The 20,355-nt window shown below is 38.1% G+C and overlaps 1 long non-coding RNA gene across 1 annotated transcript; it reads right to left on the bottom strand.

Moving 5' to 3' along the window:
- Positions 1-11,169: 11,169 nt before the first annotated feature.
- On the bottom strand, positions 11,170-12,950 carry LOC138893273 (uncharacterized). The gene is made up of 3 exons (XR_011408363.1): positions 12,839-12,950; positions 11,516-11,797; positions 11,170-11,419 (listed from the first exon to the last, which is right to left on the bottom strand). It is a non-coding gene; the product is annotated as an uncharacterized lncRNA (long non-coding RNA).
- Between the last annotated feature and the right edge of the window lie 7,405 nt (positions 12,951-20,355).

The following is a 20,355-nucleotide window of genomic DNA, read 5'->3' as shown; positions in this document are numbered from 1 at the left end:
CCTTAGGTGTCAACTCCCCCCAGGTATAGGTTTTTCTTTTATCTTCCTTGGCACTTCCTCTAGTTCCCTCCCGTTTCTAAGTGTAACTGCATTAATTTGAGGGTTCTTCTCTGTATCACTGGGAAGTGAGCCTGTAGGTCTAGTATTTTGGTTTGCTGCTAACTGCCCCATTTGCCTCTCAAGATTTCTGAAATCGGTCCTGAGCTGTTGATTGTCTAGTAACAACTTTTTCAGCAAGTCATTCGTACTTTCTTCCATTTGTTGGGGTGGCTTCTGAGGTTGAGTAAAATTCCCTTGAGGCCTATACTGATTCTGTTGACTTCCGCCCCATGAGAAGTTAGGATGATTCCTCCAGTTTGGGTTGTAAGTGTTCCCATATTGCGCATGTTGATTCATAGGACCTCTGTTTTGTTGTCCCACATAGTATATAGATTCAGGATTCGTGGGGCACATGTCAATCATATGACTGTCTCCGCATAGTTCGCAACAAATAGACATCTGCTGTACATGTTGCATTTGTTGTGTTGTCATTCTATTCATCTGATTTGCCAATTTTGCTATATCGGCTCTCATGGCGGAAAAGTCATCAAGCTCAATCAAACCGGCGGCCTTCTGTTTAATTACCCTTCGTGAATCCCCCTCTCCTTGCCAATTATGGTCATTAGCAGTGAAATTATTTAGCAGGAGTTGTATTTCACTATACGGTCTTGCCATGCAACTACCCCCACAAGCTGAGTCAAGATTCATCTTTGATGCTTCATCTAACCCATCAACAAAAGTGTGACCCAATACCTCATCAGTTTGACAATGATGCGGGCAGTCTCTGAGTAGTTTCTTGTATCTTTCCCAAGCTTGACGAAGTGTCTCGCCATCCCGTTGTTGGAACCCAAGAATTTGGCTCCTCAACGACTTTATCTTCTTAGTTGGGAAAAACTTGATCAGGAATTTCCTTGCTAGATCATCCCAAGTGTGGATAGAGTTCGCGGGCTCCTTTTGCAACCATTCTTTAGCTTCCCCCAACAGTGAAAAAGGGAATAGTGTCAGCCTGACATAGTCCTTGGAGACGTTCGGATAATTGTAAGTGTCCGTGATTTCCAAGAAGTTCTGAATATGCCTCTGCGGGTCCTCATGAGATAGACCCACATATTGTCCTGTGGACTGAATCAGCTGTACCATGTACTGTTTGAGTTCAAAATGCCCAGTGATATCAGGCTTCACAATAGCCTGAGTCATATTCGCAAGATTGGGCCTTGCGGCTTCGATTACCGGACGCTCTTCATTGCCTGCCATATCTATTGGCTGTGGTTGGATTGCGATGTCCAAATCTCTTTCTATTCTCGTTCTAGCTTCGTGTTCCCTTCTCACTCTATGTAATGTTCGTTCGATTTCTGGATCAAGAGGAATGAGGTTGTTTGCACTTCTACTCCTCTGCATTCGAGAGTAAACCCTGCGTTGACACAAACCAGGCAAACTGAAAATTAAAACTTGAAAACAAATATCTAATAAAAGCTTAACTTAGTCACGTAGCTAATTTCTAAGTCCCCGGCAACGGCGCCAAAAACTTGTTGCGACCAAACACACTCACGCAAGTATACGCGGTCGTCAAGTAATAAAGTGACTCAAAGTCGGATGTCGAACCCACGAGGACTTATGATTAACTATTAACTAAATTAGCCTATCTTAATTATCTAAACAAGAATTAAATCTAAAAATATTTTATTCTAACTAATTAAATAAGAAAAATATAAATAATAAACTTTGAACAGAGAAAGAGCAGATTTTTATGATATCAATGTAAGAAAAACGATCTAGGGTTATGGTCTATCTAACAATCCTATTGTATTCTTCAATTGAATTGACCGACTAATTTATCTAGCTTATTGGTTGACAGGGTTAATATTGCTCATAAGAATCTGTCGAGTTCTTAATCGCCTATTCCAGCTAACTTAACGCCTATATGTCTATGGAGTGAGAATCAACAAGAACGCATTTATAATTCCTGTAAATCAACCAAGCAAGGCAATTAGGTATATGTCTATCCTAACCACGAATCCGTTCCCCGATGCCCGAGTTCAAGAACTTGCCCTACTCAATCCTATATGCAATATAGAATTCCCACTTTCGAGTGCAATTCTAGATTCGTAGATAATATTCAATTGGTGATCAAGCAATTAAATAATTAAGTGCAAGATTGAATAAATAAACTAATATGATAAATCAAGAAGTCAAAATCAATATCCGAATAACAATAGTCATGAAAGAACCACAACCCTAGAACGTGAAGTTTAGCTCCACATAGACATGGTAGCCAAACAACAAATCATATAAAGAAACATAAAAATTACTAAGTTTGGTGGGAGAAAGATGAAACTTGATGAATTCCGGCCTTCACAGCTTTTTCCTGGCTTTTTCCCTCTTCCCAATATGTTAGATAACCTAAAGGAGGCGTTTTTGGCTTATATATTGCGTACAAAAGTCGTGGGCCAAAGCTCTCCTATTCCTAGTCCAAATCGGCTTCAGGGATTGATGCTAAGGTGGATGCGACGCATCCAGCTTGTCCTCTATTTCAATTTTTGCCTGCGAAGGTGGATGCGACGCATCCACCTTGTCCTCTATTTCTCAGCTTGCATGCGATGGTGGACGCGACGCATCCAGCTTCACTTCTACTTCCCAGTTTCGCACGCGATGGCGGACGCGATACCCCAACTTCACTGCTAAGGTTGCATGCAGGATGATGTTTTCCTAGGTTGGATGCGACGCATCCAACCCTTCTTCCTCTAGCTAAACCACCTTTTTTTCATATTTTGCACTCCGAACACCTTAAATCATCACACATAACTTAATTAGTCATCAAACCAATAATTACACCATGTTGGGTGTTTTAAAGATTAAATAACATCAAAAAGTGGTTAAAGCATGGGCAAAGTAACATCAACACATATCGAAATATGCCAAACATCATCCATGCTTGCATTTGAAGTAGCCCAAATGGCCATGAGTAAGATTTGCTAAAATCTAGTTATATAACTTAATTATGCAATTTTTCGATGATGCCAAAAGGAGGAAGATAGGTTGTGCTTTTGCTTTGTAATGTGATGTTTATAACCTAATGAACCTGGTCCTTGATAATTTGTGACTTTAAAATGGTAAGTGTTCTAACATTATATTGATGTTGAGCTAAGTTGAAACAGGTTTTATGCTTATAAAAAACACAGAGTTTGTCATCATCAAAAAGGGGGAATTTATTGTCTTGAGTAAGTTTTGTTTTGTTGATTGATAAAGGAACACATGCAATGAACCGGGTCCATACATAATATACACATGGCATGGGCAGATTCAAGCACAAGGCATGCACATAAAGGGGATAAACAAAAGTGGTTATATCTGATATCTCCTAAATGAAAAAGGTTGCATAATTGATAAGAAGCAGGAATCCGTACTTGAAGAGAACTCTATCCAAGATAAGGGAGGAGCAGAAGTTGTAGATAACTAGAACTCTTCCACCATGGAAGAGTATAGCATTAAAACTCTAGTTGATCTCATTCTACTAACTCTATATATTTCAGGATGTTCTCTTTTACAGACACACACAAACGCTGAAGTTAAACAAGAGTTGAGAGCAAAATAGCAAGGTATTTTGCAAGCAATTCATGTGTGATTCAAGTGTGTGAACGTGAAGCTACATGAACCAGATAGAAGAACTAGTTCCAAGTGTCTGTATTTTATTCTAGTTTCATTGTAGTAGGGCTTTTGAGTTGTACCTTTCAGCTTTCTTAGAAGCAAATTGTACTAGGTACTTGAGTTGTATTATTTAAATTAGAGTTAACTTGAAGTAGTCGCAACAGCCTGTGGCGTATTGCTACAAAGGTTAGAGTTAATTCTTAGGTTTACAAAAGGTTATAAACTCAAGTTATATCTTTCAAGTTAGAGTTAACTTGAAGTAGTCACAACAACCTATGACGTGTTGTTGCAAGGGTTAGAGTTAATCCTTAGGTTTGCAAAAGTTATTAAACTTTGTTGTTGACTCAGAGTTGTAGTGAAGTGTTTGGGAAAATTCTACTGGGTAGTAGGTCGTAATTATTTTTACCTTTTGAGCCGGGTATTTTTCACGTAAAATTTCCTTGTATTTTTTACTTTCTGCATTATTTATTTCACAACTATAGTGTAAGGAATGCATAGAAGAACCAGGTCCTTTGATAATTAAGTGCACGCGAAAATTGAGCACCACACAAATCACCCCATCCCCCTTCTTGTGTGGTATTGAGGTACAAAACATCACTCATTTATGTGGATGATTTATTGATAAGTGGGAGCAGCACTGAAATGGAAAATGAAGCCAAAGAAACAATACAGGACTGTTTGATCATGATTAAAAATCTATTGGTGAGATGAGATACTTTAGGAATTGAAGTGGTTAGATAACATGAAGGCATAGTGTTATGTCAAATGAAATATGCCTTAGAACTGGTTTCTAAAATGGATATACCGGTGGAAAATCAGCATATACAACCATTGAAGGTGAATCAGAAACTCATTTCAGTGGAACTTAATTAATTAACGAAGGCTGATGAAGATGAATTATTTAGATGATCTAGGGATTTTTTTCGAAACAATTAGGATAGTACATGAGGGGTACTTCCCTAATTAAATTTAGCATATATTTGGTTTTTTATACCTAATTTAGTTTATTTTGTATATAATTTAAAACTTCGTTTCACCTATTAACGAGTTATTAGGAAGATCTATGTTAGAAACTAATTTGAGAGTGATATTCATGTTTATTATTACAAATTTAAATTAGGTGAATTAAAATGAAAAATTAGAAACTCTAATGTTGAGGTTTTTAAAAGCTTGAAACTAAACTAAAAAATGAGTTTTATGATTTATCATAATTTTTGACAAACTGCTGATTGAGGTTCGTTGGAGATGCCATTTGTAACTTGTGGTCAAAATTTGAAACTATTTAGTAAATATTTGAGTTGTTTGGTAATGTTTTTCGTAAGTTGAAGTTCGTAGGAATCCAATTTTTGTATACAACATTATAATTAAGTGCAATGCATTGTGTTGGATGTACTTCTATACCAATCTCTCTTTTTATTGCATATGTAGTTCAAACATTAAGTTAGTGATGCATGAACCTAAAGGTCACACCTAGAAAGCAATTACGACCTTAACATATATATAATTACAAGGAGCAGCAGGAGTTGGGATACTGCTTTCAACTAGTTAAGAATAATATGAAACAGGCATGCTTCCTTGATTCAGATTGGGATCATATCAATCATCAGGACATGATTCAGATTGGGGATCATGTCCAAGCACTAGCTAGGTCATCAGTGTCTGGTTATATGTTGAAATTGGGGGATAGTTCATAAAGGTCAAGGAAGTATAACAGAGTTACTATAAGTCTAGCAGAAGCTGGATGATCTGGACAACAAACTGCGATTTCAGATGTGATTTGGATAACATGTTTTGCTAAAGGAGTTAATGTGGTAGTCAAGGAGGCAGTTAACTTACTTTGTAATATCAGAACAACTAGTAGTCAAATTACCAAAAACTCAGTTTATCATGAGAGAACCAAATTGTTAGAATGAACACTACGGCAGCCATTGATGAGGTAGAAGCTCGAGGAAGGAGAAGAAGAAGTTGACAGTTAAGAGAGGGTGATAGAAATAGTCGAAGAGAGAGAGATATTTTTATATTTTTTGTTTTCTGTTATGTATCAAATGAGTAATACACACATATATATAATTACACTCTAAACAGACTACTAACCGATTTTACTTCTACTATGCTAACTGACAACTAAATTTACTAACTAACATTTCTTCTAGAAGGGTACTACTATAATTATATTTTGTATAACTATGTATTTCAACACTCCCCTTCAAGTTGTAAATGAAAAAGAATTTTCATTCCCAACTTGTACAAGAGAAATGTGTGATGCTGGTGCCCCAATGCTTTTGTCAAAGTATCTGCAGGTTCACACTGAGTAGCAATATGAGCTGTTCTGATGATTCCTTTCTGAATTTTTTTCCTAATGAAATGGCAGTCTATTTCTATGTGTTTTGTTCTCTCGTGATACATAGGATTGATTGCAATCTGCAATGTAGCCTTGTTATTACAGTGCAACTCCATAGGCAACCTTAGATTCACTTGTAATTCCTTTAGCAGACCTTTCAACCAAACTAACTCAGCTACTGTATTTGCCATATTTCTGTACTCTACTGCTGCATAGCTTCTTGAGATAGTGTTTTGCTTCTTAGCCTTCCAGAAAATGAGTGAGTTTCCTAGTTTAATGCAGTACCTTGTCACTGACTTTCTTGACATAGAGCATGAAGCCCAATCAGAATCACAAAAGGCATATATTTGTTCTTCACTCTTTCTTAACATTAGCAATTCCAAAGTTGGTTGCTTCTTAATGTACCTTACAACATGCAATGCTGCTCCATAGTATGATCCTTTGGGTGCATACATAAACTGGCTGAGGCACTGAACTGCATATGAAATATCTGGCCTGGTAATTGCGAGGTATAATAGGTTCCCTATTAATCTTTGATAACTCCCCTTTATCTACTAATGCCTCATTATGATTACATGAATTGATGCACCTATCAAACTCTATACTTGTGAGCTTCAGATTCTGTTCCATGGGTGTGTCTTTTGGTCTGGAGCTTGCTAAGCCTATTTCTGAGATCATCACAAGTGCATACTTCCTTTGTGACATTAGTATTCCTTCCTTTGATCTACCAAATTCAATTCCTAGGAAGTATCTTAGTTCTCCTAGGTCCTTCAGTTTGAAGTTCTGCTGAAGTGATGCTTTAGCTTGGTGAATTTCTGTTAAATCATTCCCTATTATCAGGATGTCATCTACATACACAAGCACTCAAACAAACTTGTCTTTGACCAATATGGTGAACAAGGAATAGTCATGTTTCCTTTGTTTAAAACCAACAGTTGTAAGGGCTTGTGTGAGTTTGAGATTCCACTGCCTAGAAGCTTGTTTCAACCCATAGAGGGATTTGAATAGTCTGCACACTTTGGACTCCCCCTTGCTACCAAATCCCTGAGGTAAGGTCATGTAAACCTCTTCATCAAGGTCTTCATTTAGGAAGGCATTGTGCACATCCATTTGGAAGATATACCAATGCTTCAGTGCAACAGTAGCTACAACAATTCTAACAGTGGTGAGTTTTGCTACAGGTAAAAAAGTATCATGGAAGTCTAGCCCTTCCTGTTGTATGTACCTCTTAGCAACTAGTCTTTCTTTAAACCTTTCCACCGATCCATCAGCATTGTACTTAATCTTATATACCCATTTACACCTAATGAGAACTTTACCAGTAGGTAGATCTACCACTTCCCAAGTATGATTGTCCTATAGAGACTCAATCTCAAGTTTCATTGCTTGAACCCATCTATCATCCTTGGTTGCTTGAGAAAAAGTGGATGGTTAAGAATTAGTAGAGAATGAGGCAAGGAAAGATTGATAGTGTGGAGGTAGATGAGCATAGGATAAAAAGTGTTGAATAGGATAATTGGTGCAATTGAAGGTGGAAGGCAATGGTGGATGGACATAGTCTGTCAACCAAATAGAAAGTTTGGTAGTTCTTCCTGACCTTCTAATAGGAGATGGACTAGAATGAGTGATAGGAGGAGAGGCAGAGGTTGAAGGGGAGGAAATAGCAGCAGTTGCAGTGGATTGTTGTATAGAAGGATCAGCAGATTTATCAGAGGAAGAAGATATAAAAGAAGTATCAGAAGTGTCAATAGGTAGGAAAGCTTGTTGAGGTGAGTGATCAAGTAAGACAATGGTAGGAAAGTCTGTGGATGGTGGGGAATTCAAGTCTACAGCTGCAAGAAATTGGCTTTTAGGAAACTTGAAAGGGAAGACATGTTCTTGAAAGACAACATCTCTGCTGAGAAAGAACTTGCTAGATTCAATGTCATATAGTCTGTAGCCTTTCTGTGTAGATGAGTAACCTCATGAAGATGGCAGGAATGGATTTAGGGGTAAACTTATCATTAAAGTTAGATTTTGTAGCATAATAAACGCACCCAAGAGTTCTCATATGGTCAAGTTTGGGTGGTTGACCATGAAATACTTCATAAGGTGATTGGCCTTTTAATGTTGGACTGGGTAATCTATTATGATGTATGTGGCTGTTAAAATGCAATCACCCCAGAACTTTAATGGTATATGAGCTTGAAACCTTAATGCTCTTCCTATTTCAAGGATATGCCTGTATTTTCTTTTCACCACCTCATTTTGTTATGGGGTGTGGACACAGCTACTTTGGTGGACAATACCTTTGGATTTAAATAAGGTAGAGTATAGAGAATTAAAAAATTCATGCCCATTATCAGACTTGAAAACTTTAACAGAAGCAGAAAATTAATTGTGTATTAACTGCAGAAAGTAAAGAAATACAACATAGACATCACTTTTCAATCTTAGCAGGAATGTCCAGGTCATTCTGGAGTAATCATCAACAAGAATATGGAAGTATCTAAAATCATTGTAAGTGGACACTCTATATGAACCCCATACATTCATATGTACAAGACTAAATGGTGAAGCTACCCTAGATACACTACTAGGAAATGGTAATCTGACTTGTTTGGCTAATGAAAAGATAGGACAAACATTATTGGGTGACTTAGACACATGACCATTTATTGTAGAAATATTTTGTAGAACAACAACTGGGGCATGACCAGTCTTTGATTCCACAAGCCATCAGGATGATTTTGCACTGAAGAAGACATATATTTGGAGGAGAAGGCAGCAACATGTGTGAATGGATTAAGGATGTACATGCCACCTCTGAGTCTACCAATCCCCTTCACCATACCACTGAAGAGGTCCTAAAACAGGCATAAATCAGGATAAAAGTTAACTGAGCATTGCAATTCTCTGGTGTATTTAGAAATAGAGAGGAGATTATACTTAAAGTCATGCACATATTACACATTATGTAGAGTTTGTGTGGGAAGTATAGAGCAAGATCCAGTGTGAGTGATTCTAGTATTGTTTCCATTAGGCAATTGAACACAATTGGGTTTGTAATCTGGTACACTCTTGGGATTTTACAATAAGTTCAAAGATAAGGCCATGTGATTTGAAGCTCCAGAGTCAACAATCCAGAAACCTTGAGTAGTATTAGATATACCTGCCATGTTTGCTTTCTCAGTTGGCTCATTCTCTTTTCTCAGTAATTTGAGAATTTGTCGGTACTTCTCTGAGGTCAACACTGGTACTGTTGGCGTTATTATGATGTTCAAATTTCAAGTTGCATCTCCTTTTATCGTTCATGCTCACATTGTGAGTTGTAGGCATTTAGTTCTGGTTCTCAAATCCACCTCTTCTTCTGCTGCCAAACCTAAAATTATAGGGGTATCCAATTTGCTTGTAACCATTTTTCCTCTTATGTCCCTTCATGTGACAATAGTCACAGTATAGATTAGTGTTTCTCTTAGGCCTCTTGTTGGTTGCATTAGCTGCAGCTAGGGCACTACTGGCACCTTCCATAGGTCCACTCCCTAGAATTCCACCCTGTGACATTGAAGTCCCAGTCATTCTCTGGCTTTCTTCATGTATGATCATAGAGTATGCCTGATCAAGTGTGAGAGTGGGATTCATCATTAAAATTTGACTCCTTTGAGGTGCGTTTGTGTCATTTAATCCCATCAGGAACTTCATCAGCTTCTATTGGCGTAGGAAATCAACAAACAACCTAGACCTCACACAATTACAACCAGGGAATGATATAATTGACTCGAATTCAGCCTACAGATCATTCAATTTTGAGTAATATATCGACACACTGGAAATTCCCTGCGTTAGACTACTAATATCTCTGTTCATATGATAAAATTTTGTTGCATTTACCTTGTCAAAACGCTCTTTGAAAGCTTCCCACATCTTTTATGCATTAGAGGAATACACTATTCCTTTCCTTAATTCCTGTGCTACAGAGCTCATTATCCATGATTGAACAATGGCATTGCACCTCTCCTGCTGGTGCAATTGAAAGTTATCACTCTAACATATGATCTATCTATAAAACTAATTTTGTTCTTTACAAGCAGCGACATCTTCATCGATCTACTCCACTCCAAGTAATATTCCGTTCCAACCAGCAATTGTGGAACTAGTGCAACACCTGGAGTATCAGAAAAATGCACATAGAGAGGATCATTGCAATCAATCAGTTGCGAGCTTGCATGTGAGGTTCATGTTATTTTCTGAGGCGTATCAATTGTCATTTCTAGGTATTAGTAAGAATTTAGTACGAAATTCAGTAACAGAAAAAATTAGAATGAAAATTGGGGAAATCGAATCTGAGGAGAAAAATATCAGATCTGAGCTTTCTACAAGATTACTGCCACCGATCGTTGTTAGTCTATCTCTGATACCATGTTAACATGAACATTACGGCAACAATTAATGAGGTAGAAGCTCGAGGAAGGAGAAGAAGAAGTTGACAGCTAAGAGAGGGTGAGAAAAGCAGTCAAAGAGAGATATTTTTACAATTTTTGTTTTCTATTATGTATCAAATGAGTAATACACACACATATATAATTACACTCTAAGCAGACTACTAACCAACTTTACTTCACTGTGCTAACTGGCAACTAACTTTACTAACTAACATTTCTTCTAGAAGGGTGTTGGTGAAAATACAATTAAAGTTGAAAAATAAAATGAAGAAAATAAAATATCTTCAGGCTGAGGCGCATATCTCGCTCTCTTTAAGGAGATTCAAGCCTACTGTAGCAGAGTCTTCACTGGTCCAGCGATAATTCTCTTGACTTATCTCCCCCAAGATACAACAGCCCAATCACGTTCGAGTCGTATGACTCGAACAAACTCTGGACAAGTAGTTGAGTCCAAAGCTCCACCAAGATGAATACCTTCTTTCAGCAAATGTAAAAGCTCTCTTCTTCTTTTTTCACAACTTTAACCTCACTTTATTGAAACACTCTACAATTATTTTTCACACCACAATATAGAAGAAAGACTCCTATTTATAGGTGTAGGATTTCTTCCTTGAATTAAATTGGAAGAAAATAGAGTAATAAGTTATGAAATCATGGAGAACATGGTATAATGGTTAATTTATTATGTAATTAGTGGTAGAACATGGGAGAAGAGTTACAAAAGAGTTATGGCCACTTTTACATTATGGAGTAGTGGGAGTTATGACATATTTTATTTTAATAATAAAATGCTATTATACTACCAAAGGGTACTACTATAATTACATGCTGTACAACTATGTATTTCAACACAAATACATATATAGAACAAGTCTTTATCTTTTCTTTATCTTTGGCACAACAAGTAGACACCAGCTGGTTGCTACGACTACTCTTTGGCCTTGATAGTTTCGACCACCTCTTGCTTGTTTATTTCCTGCTAGATTTTCGCATTAGGTTTTGTGCAGTAATGTTCAAAAAGACAAAAATACTGTTCTCGTTTAGTATTATGTAAAGAAGGGAGAAAACTAACTTGCATATGTGGACAAACAGTATACTGCTTGAAGCCACAATATTGTTGAATAGCAGTAAAAACTTGTTTATTCACATGCTCGGCTCTATACCAGCAAACGCAATTTTTGGTAGGGTAAAGACTGAAGGGGTATGACTTGCAGCATTCGGTTATACAGCTTCTATTTGGGTACAACACGCATTTGAAAATCTCATAGCAACCATCATAATTCTCGCTGGGTACAGATAGTGTCCATGGCGATGTGCTACTGTTGCTCGCATCTGCTAATTTCACTTGCTGCTGCTTTACATGTCCATACCAAGTTTTTTAGGAAAAAACTTATCCACATTCAAACATATACGATCAAGTTACTAAATGCATAATAGAATGTATTTGTACGCATGTTTCTTTCACTTTTTTCGGAAAAAAAGAAGAAGAGAGAGAACAAAATATAAAACACATAGGAGGATTAAACCAAAACCCCTATGAGTTGGTAGATCTTGGGAAATATGAGGGCGGGAAAAATCAATTCTTTCTACATTGATAGACTAGGTCCAACACACTAAATTCCTACAAAAATATATCTTTGAATCTAGTAAAGATTGCTCTTTGATTGCACTATTCTTCCGTGGCCGAATATTCCAGTTCTAAATACTTTCACTTGACGATATAATATATTCTCACCTCCCAAGCAGAAGTGAATGAAAATTTTGGAGAGAGTACATATAAAAGTCGATAAGTGCCTAAGTTAAAGGGCAAAATAAGTAACTATGTTGGTGGAAGGTAAAAATTACCCGATCAAATAGTCAAGCTGACCGCCAGAAAATTAGGATTCTTATTTCAATCTATCACTTAACTGAACTAAGTTAACATGATTTGGGGAAAACAAGTGCAAATAAGTATTTTCCGTTTACATTTGCTATAGAACTTTTAAAAGTAATTCTGTAATTGAACTTTTAGAACAACGAGTCCAGTTACAACTTTCTTTTAGTTTACCAATAATAGAAGGAAATCATGTACCCAAAAAAAAATTAATTGAAGCAAATTTCCCAAGCTTAATTTTTTTACCTTTTTTTCTCCAACAAAACGATAAACGGGAGGAAAATGGAGTGAGTTGCTCACTCATCAAATTTCATGCATCGATTGTTTTAATTCACTTTAGTTTTAGCAGTTTTATATAAGAGAAGAAAAATAATCAATATTGTTTAGTTTTAAAGGAAGGAACAATATTTTGTGTTTGAGGCATATAACAAGGAAAGAACGAAACATTACAACACACTGAAAAAGAAAAGAAACTTTATACAGTAACAAAATTAGGAGTAACTAATTATATCATGAGTTTACCTCTTCTGCCGTAGCTGACCCGTGATTGCAAAGTACAACTGCAGCCACCATCAAGCTGAGCAGCACCAACCCTCTCCTCATTTTCGCCGTCTCCTTCTTAATTTTCTATCAAAGTTTGTGTTAAAATGTATACTATAGCTAGCTAATACCCCCACCATTATTACAACTTGACATATTATATATTAATTTATATAAGCATGCGTAGAAATCGTGTTAGGAAAATAATGCTTATGATTAATTCAAAAGTTCATAAACAGGAAATGGCGCGTTTCCCTATTTCAGAGATCTGTATATATCTTCCTTGAATTCCGTAGGCCAAGGAAGTGCACATAAGTAGGGGTATCTATGGCTGTCCAACAGGACGGGACGATATTTAGCCGGGACGGGACGAAACGGTAGGTCCATCTCATCCCGTCCCGCTAACAAACGGGATGGGACGGAACGGGACGGAACGGGTTCGTGGGCCTTAAGTGTCGTTTTAAAAAAAAAATTACTTAATCATTGAGTTTGGCAACGGCTATTCTTTTGACAATGACTAAGTTTTTAAAGTTTGCAACACCTAGTTTTTGACTTATTTAATAAACTTAAAAATTAAACGAAAATTAGAAAATTAAGTAAAGAATTATAAAATATTAAAAAAAAAAAGACTTGTAATGAAATATTCTAGTAATTATAAATTTATAATAGAGTTATAATTTATTTAATACAATTTCAAGCCATTAAGTAACTAAAGAGTGTAAGACAATTCATAAAACAAATTCAACGCTTAAAACCTTTTATTTTATTAATATAACTTTCAAATCTCACATACAAATATAATTCTTTTGAATAGCACATAATCTATGCAGCCACCTTCTAGGAAGGGTTCTGTTTGAACTAGGCCTCTTAGTAGCCAATTACAAATTATCATACTAATATTTGTAAGCTCATATATAACTTCGTTGTAACTTATTTATAATTTCTCTCGGACATTGTTATGGAATTGGCAATGTTGATTGATGTTCCATGAGTTCCATGCCGTCATAGCTCCCAGTCCTAAGTATCTCATTGTATTCTTCTTCTTCCCTAGTTTCACCCACATGTTGTTTCCATAGATTTATATTTATCAAATATTGATCTAACATAAGAATATATGTTAGTTTGGCAGTCTTCGAGAGATGGTTGTTCATTTTCTTGTATTGCTAAATTCTCATAAATTTTACGAACAAGTCCATTTGCACCTCTTAATTTTAAAGATGGGTTAAGTATAGTAGAAATTAAATAAACTTGGGGAATAGGAAAAAAATACTTTTAAAATTTTGCAATCATTTCATTAATAGCCGGTGCATAAGTTGGATTAATTTTGCAATCATTTCATTAAGCTAGTTGTTGCAGTTGTGTTAGCACTTAGCAGAAGTATTATCTAAGGTGATAGTTAAAACTTTATTGATGAATCCATAAAAATTAATAATTTGTACAACAGTAGTAGCAATAAATGCTCCAGTGTGTTTTGAATCAACAAATTTATAACCAATAATATATTTTTGCATGTTCCAGTGATGATCAACCCAATGAAATGTAACAGTTAAATAATCACAACCATTAGGACTACGACCTATATCAGATGTGATAGACACTTTACAATCTAAGTGAAAAAATACACAACGAATATACTGAAGATATTCGGTTTGAAATTTAAAAATATCATTTCTAACTATGGTCTTAGGAAAACCTTGAAAAGTAGGATTATAAGCTTCTTGTATATAATGCACAAAAAACAAATAGGACGCGAGACAGGACGGGACAGGCAGGACGGGACGGGACAAACGAGACGGGACAAATGGGACGAAATGGCCATCCCGTCCCATCCCGTGTCACGTTTAATATGGGCCTATCCCGTTTAGAATTAAGTGGGACGGGATCGGGACGGGATAGCGTTATGTTGAAACTATAGTCACTCAAATATGTGTTTGGTGGCATATGTCTCATATTTTGAAAAAATCGGAAGCACTCGAAAATCGACAAAAACCGACATGAATCAAATCGATAAAAAATCGATTTAATTGATTTGGTTTGATTCCAATATTTAAAAAGCAAGCTTATTAGGCTTGGTTTCTTTTTAAGAAAAAATTGATCAAACCGAATAATTAACACACCTACACATAGAGATTCCTTTATTTGAGAAATTTTGTTTTATGTTACTTGCTTGTTTTAGAAAAGCAGAAAAAGGCAATTCAAAGTTCTAGTATTTTTCTAATCAAGATACTTAAGCATTAAAGGATAAAAAAGCACACAAAATTATGACCGACTATTCATAAAATATACATATTTATAATGTTGGTATATGTGCTAAAGAAGAGGAAATCACTGACCGCTTTGCTACTACATTTGAAAAGTTAGTTAAACTTTAATAGCGGCTAGCTAAGTGTTCAACGATTTTTTTCGATTTTATACGGATACTCCAATCGTAAAATATCCAATTCGCTGCGTATAAGAAAACGTGGCCAAATCTACGCGCTCTTCTTTTTCTAACTACCTCCGTATTCTTTTCCATCTCCCTCCTACTTATTTTTATTGTTTTTCTAATTCATTTTTTAAAACCCCCCATGAGGTAAAATTAATCAAACAAAAGATCAAAAAACTCACACCCAAATCTCATCCTCATTGTTTACCCTAAATACGGATAATAATTAAATTTGTATGCGGTTTTAAGGATATGTGATTGATTCAACACAAATAATCAAGAATGTTAGATAAATGGGTTAAAGATAAAATGAATAATCAAACTAATTGTGATGTTACGGCCTGGCTCGTATTTAGGCTGGACAGTAGTTCTGCCCTCGATCGGACCCCCGGTTCGAAGCTAATGGTGTATGAAGAACAACAATAAAGTAAGAACTTTGTGATAGCTAGAAAACAGAAAAATAAATTCGTATTGCCTTGGTATGCGTGTTACAATGTCTCATATTAAATAAAAAGCTTCCCTTTTATATAGTATGAGAGTTTCATCCCTAGTACAATTCTAAAAAAGGTAAAAATCCTCATTTCTCGTCAATTACTGATCAGTTATCGACATCGGGCGAGATCCGTGCCGTGATATCCGGTTGGGTGCGTATATCACGGCCCTCTATTAGTCATGTGGAACTGTTTGCCATGCTTTCTAAGGTCTTGGAGCTCGTTATGGATTCAGGGAGTGTTGTCTTATCAGGTCGGATGGCGAGCACTCAGTTCGGGCCTTGATACAAAGAGTTCTGAGCTTCGATTTCGATCTCATATATTCATACTCTTACTTCGTTTGATCGACCGAAAAATCTGGGTGCGCGTTAACCCCAACTTCACCCGTATGCAGATAGTCTCATCATTTCCCAAAGAGTAGGTTTTGCCGAAACGATGAGAAACGATAGATGAACCATGGTTCCTCCCTTCGTACGTTACAACCGAGGTGACGGACAAGCTGTAACATCCCATCAGTCGCGTCGTTCTGACTTCGGACATGTGTCAGTCATCGGCTGGTTGTCTTCGAATGCGAAACGTCGCGTAATTATTGCATTTTCCTCTATAAAAGCTTCGACCTTTTATACTTCTTTCACTTTCCGATCCTAGCTTTTACCTTCGAATTTTCTAGCGGCTTTTAACTTTTTCAAATCTTCATATCTTCATATTTGTTCTTACATTTCTAACCCAGATCTTCATATCTTCATCCTACCTTCAAACCTTCATACTCTTTTGTTCAATCCTTCATACTTTTTCTTCGAATCTTCATACTTTCCCAGATTACGATGGCTAAAACTTCCAAGTCAGTGCCTCAGAAGGCTGCCCCTTTATCTTCTTACCCGGTCGCAGATGCCGAGGAGGCTGCTCCCGAAGTAGCTCCAGAGCCTCCCATGAAAAGCTTCATATCCGGGGGCTGCTCTATGGGGATGACTTCAAAGTCGAGAAGGCCTCCGCCAAACAAGACCGAGGTGAAAGAGCATGGAGATACATATGCTCTGTTACTAAAGATACCCTTCCCATAGACCGAGATGACTCTAAATGGGAAAGCAAGGACGTGGTTGTCCCCGGGTCTAAGGACGATATTACTATCCATGTGGAGGGGTATTTAAGTGTTTACACTTACCCCTTCACGCTAGTCTCGGTAGACCCAGTAATCCTAGCCTTTTATAAGAGGCACGAGGTGTGCCTCGAGAAAATCCACTCGTCCCTCTGGAGGATCGTGATCCTCTTACGCTATTTTTGTGAACAACACCAAATCTCCTCGGTTCACCCTCGACCACCTACTCCACTCCATTTGTACAATCCTCGAATATTTTGAGGGGGACTAATCAAGCTTATTCGGCGAGCCAGCAAGGCTCCTTTTTCTAGTATCGACGAGGATCGAGATCGAGGTCGGCAGGGGAGTTTTGTTTGGGTAAAAACTGAAGATCTGAACCCTCCCGAGTTCCTTCCATTCCCCAAGAAGTGGAATGCATCTCGTAAGTATAGTCTTTCCTTAAGTGTCAATTTCCCTTTTATTTCTTCTCTCATCACCAGTATTTATGGTCATGCAGCTGTTGCCCGGGTTCCTAATGCGATCCCCCGGCTCAAGGAGTGGATCAAAGGAATTTGCAAGTAGATGTCATACTACGAGCGCACGTGGAACAAACTTTTGAAGGACAAATGGGAGGCTCGTTCTCATGGCAAGGCTCTCCCCTGAATAGTTATTACTACATCTCAAACTTACATAATGATGACTTTTTCCTTTTCCTCCTAGGTTTGCCTAAGACCACCGAACTTAGGCTACTGGACGGGGATGAGGATTCGTCCTTGCCTAAGACCCCAAGCGCAAGAGGACGGTTGTTCTCACAGTCCCGAAGGATGCCTGGATCATGTCTACTCCGGTAGGTGTAACCAGCTACCTCCGATGCCTGGAGACCGAGGAGGACCATGCAAAGATGAATGAGGTGGGCACGTCAAGTCTCTTAAACGAGGTGCAGAAGGCACTGAACCGGGTAAGGCTCTAACACTTTCATACTCCCTTCATGAATCCATCTTAAGTTTTCCCTTGATGTTTTTTACTAGTTCCACTCTTTTACAGGCTTCAATACTTCATCATGAAAGCTTCCTCCGGTACCGTTTGGAAATTAGCCAGCTCGAGTTTGAGCTCAAAGAATAGGTCCGGAAGAATGATATGTACATGCTTTCGGAAGAGAATATGAGGCACTGAAGTCCAAATTGGACACAACCTCTGCTGATGCCGATGAAATGGTGGCTCAGTACAAGTCTGAAGTGGAGGCAGCCGAGACCCGCCTAAAGACAAAGGCTGAATACGTGAAGCGTCTATCCCAAAGAGAGACCCTCGAAGCGATTCACACCCGAGGCTTCGACCTATCGACCAAGATCGAGGAAGCTAAGAAGCTTGAGGCCGAGGCATAGGAGCTTTACGAGACTGAGGGTGTCAAAGGCTCCCAGAGTTTCGAGGGATCTCAGAGTTCCGACGGTTCTGGCGACGGGTCGGGCCCCGATAAAGACCGGGCGTAGATGCCTCAGTACCTTTTCAATTTTTGTTTTTCCTTATGTATATATTTTTTGTTCATGTTGGGGGCATTTTATTGGGCCTTGTAAATATATTTTGGAATACATATATGAAATTTTTCCTCTTTCTGGCAATATCGTGTCTTTACTTTTCCATCATCTTTTATTCGGGTATTATTTTTGGTGCCTTAGCATAGAATCAGATGTAGTTCCGGGGTATTCATTTTTCGGAAGTTTGATATAAGCCCGACTTTGATGCAACTTTGTTTACTCGTGGCTTCGAAACCTCGATGCAACCGGTGGTTCCCAAGATGCTTAAGTGTTTTTAGATGATGCTTTTGCCGAGGGTAACCTTTTGGTAGGTTTCGAGTTTTTGTAGAGGCCTTACTTTTTGATTACGAACTTTGGACATCTCCGAACCATTTTTAGGGCGGCCGTAGCCTTTTATATTTGGGCACCGCCTAATAGGTTTGGTGCCTCCGGGATTCATTAGCCTAGGTCATCTGAATTTTCTTCAGGCGATAGTCCCCGAATAAGGGTAGCATTTGGGCTCGATAGTCCCCTAGCAGGGGTAGCCTCTGGGCTCTATAATCCCCGAGTAGAGGTAGCCCGTGGGCTCTAGGATCTGGAATCGAAGAAGTATTAAATGTGTAATAGCAAGGCGAAACTTTCTTTTATTTCTCAGTGTGTAAAGTACATGATCGAAAGCGCATAAGAACTTGTATCATGGCTAGAGTGGACTATGTGAGCATGGTTCATATGATCGTTTGGCCCTTACAATGAATCCTAACCACCAAGCCTTAGCTTTTAGCATACAAATTTTTTTCTTTTTTCCATGCTAAAACCTTAATCTGAGGGTAATACCACCAGTATTCGAGGTCGAGCTTGTGCGGGCTCGGATACTATTGATATGAAGTGAACGATCATTGACTCCATTTTGAAACCAATCTTCGAACCTAAGTTAGCACGTTTTATTATTGCCTCGTTAAAAACTTTGCCGAAAACCCCATTTTGGGACAAAACCAGTTCAAAAAAAAAAGAGTGCAACGCGTGCTTTTAGACCTAATAGCCATATACATCCTTGGCCGTTTACCTGCAAATATTAGTCCAATTTATCACATGATTAAAGAGTAATTGAGTTCATACCTTAGCAGTAGTACCACTTTAAGTGTGTCACATTCCAGTTGTTCAGTAGTTGGATACCGTATCCTGCTTCGAGTTTGTATGAGCCTTTGTCGGTAATTCCGATGACTCGATATGGTCCTTTCCTATTCGGTCCCAGCTTTCCCTCATTCGGGTTCCGGGTGTGTAATGTTACTTTCCTCAACACCAAGTCCCCGATATTAAAGCGTCGGAGGTTGGCTCTTTGGTTGTAGTATCTTTCTATTCGATGTTTCTGGGCGGCCAACCGGACCAGGGCGGCATCCCGCTTTTTATCCAATAGTTCCAGGTTCGTGAACATGGCCTCGCCGTTTGACTCTTCTAGCACATATTGGAACCTGAGGCTCGGTTCTCCCACTTAAACTGGTATTAAGGCTTCGATCCGTAGATCAACGAAAATGGGGTGGCCCCAGTACTAGACTTCAAGATCGTACGGTATGCCCACATGACTTCGGAAAGGATTTCTATTTCCCGTTAGCATCAGTCAACCTCTGAAGTATATTCTTATTTGTTGATTCCGCCTGCCCGTTTCCACTGGGGTGATAAAGCATTGATAGTATCTTTTTGACCTTGTGGTCTTTGAAACATTTATTTACCTTGCTGCCAATGAATTATTTTCCATTATTGCAAACGACCTCTACTGGTATCCCGAATCGGCATAGTATGTGGTCCTAGATAAAGTCAATGACTTCCTTCTCTCGGACTTTTTCGAATGCTTGAGCTTTGACCCATTTGGAAAAATAATCGGTCATGAATAGTATGAATTGAGCCTTACCGGTTGACCACGGTAGGAGACCAACGATATCTATTCCCCACTTCATAAATGTCCACGGGAACAAGATAGAGTTGAGTAGTTCTCCTGGTTG

The sequence above is a fragment of the Nicotiana tomentosiformis genome, chromosome 1 (assembly GCF_000390325.3).
Source record: "Nicotiana tomentosiformis chromosome 1, ASM39032v3, whole genome shotgun sequence".
In the NCBI taxonomy this organism is placed as follows: Eukaryota; Viridiplantae; Streptophyta; class Magnoliopsida; order Solanales; family Solanaceae; genus Nicotiana; species Nicotiana tomentosiformis.
This window is presented reverse-complemented; position numbering and strand designations above follow the sequence as displayed.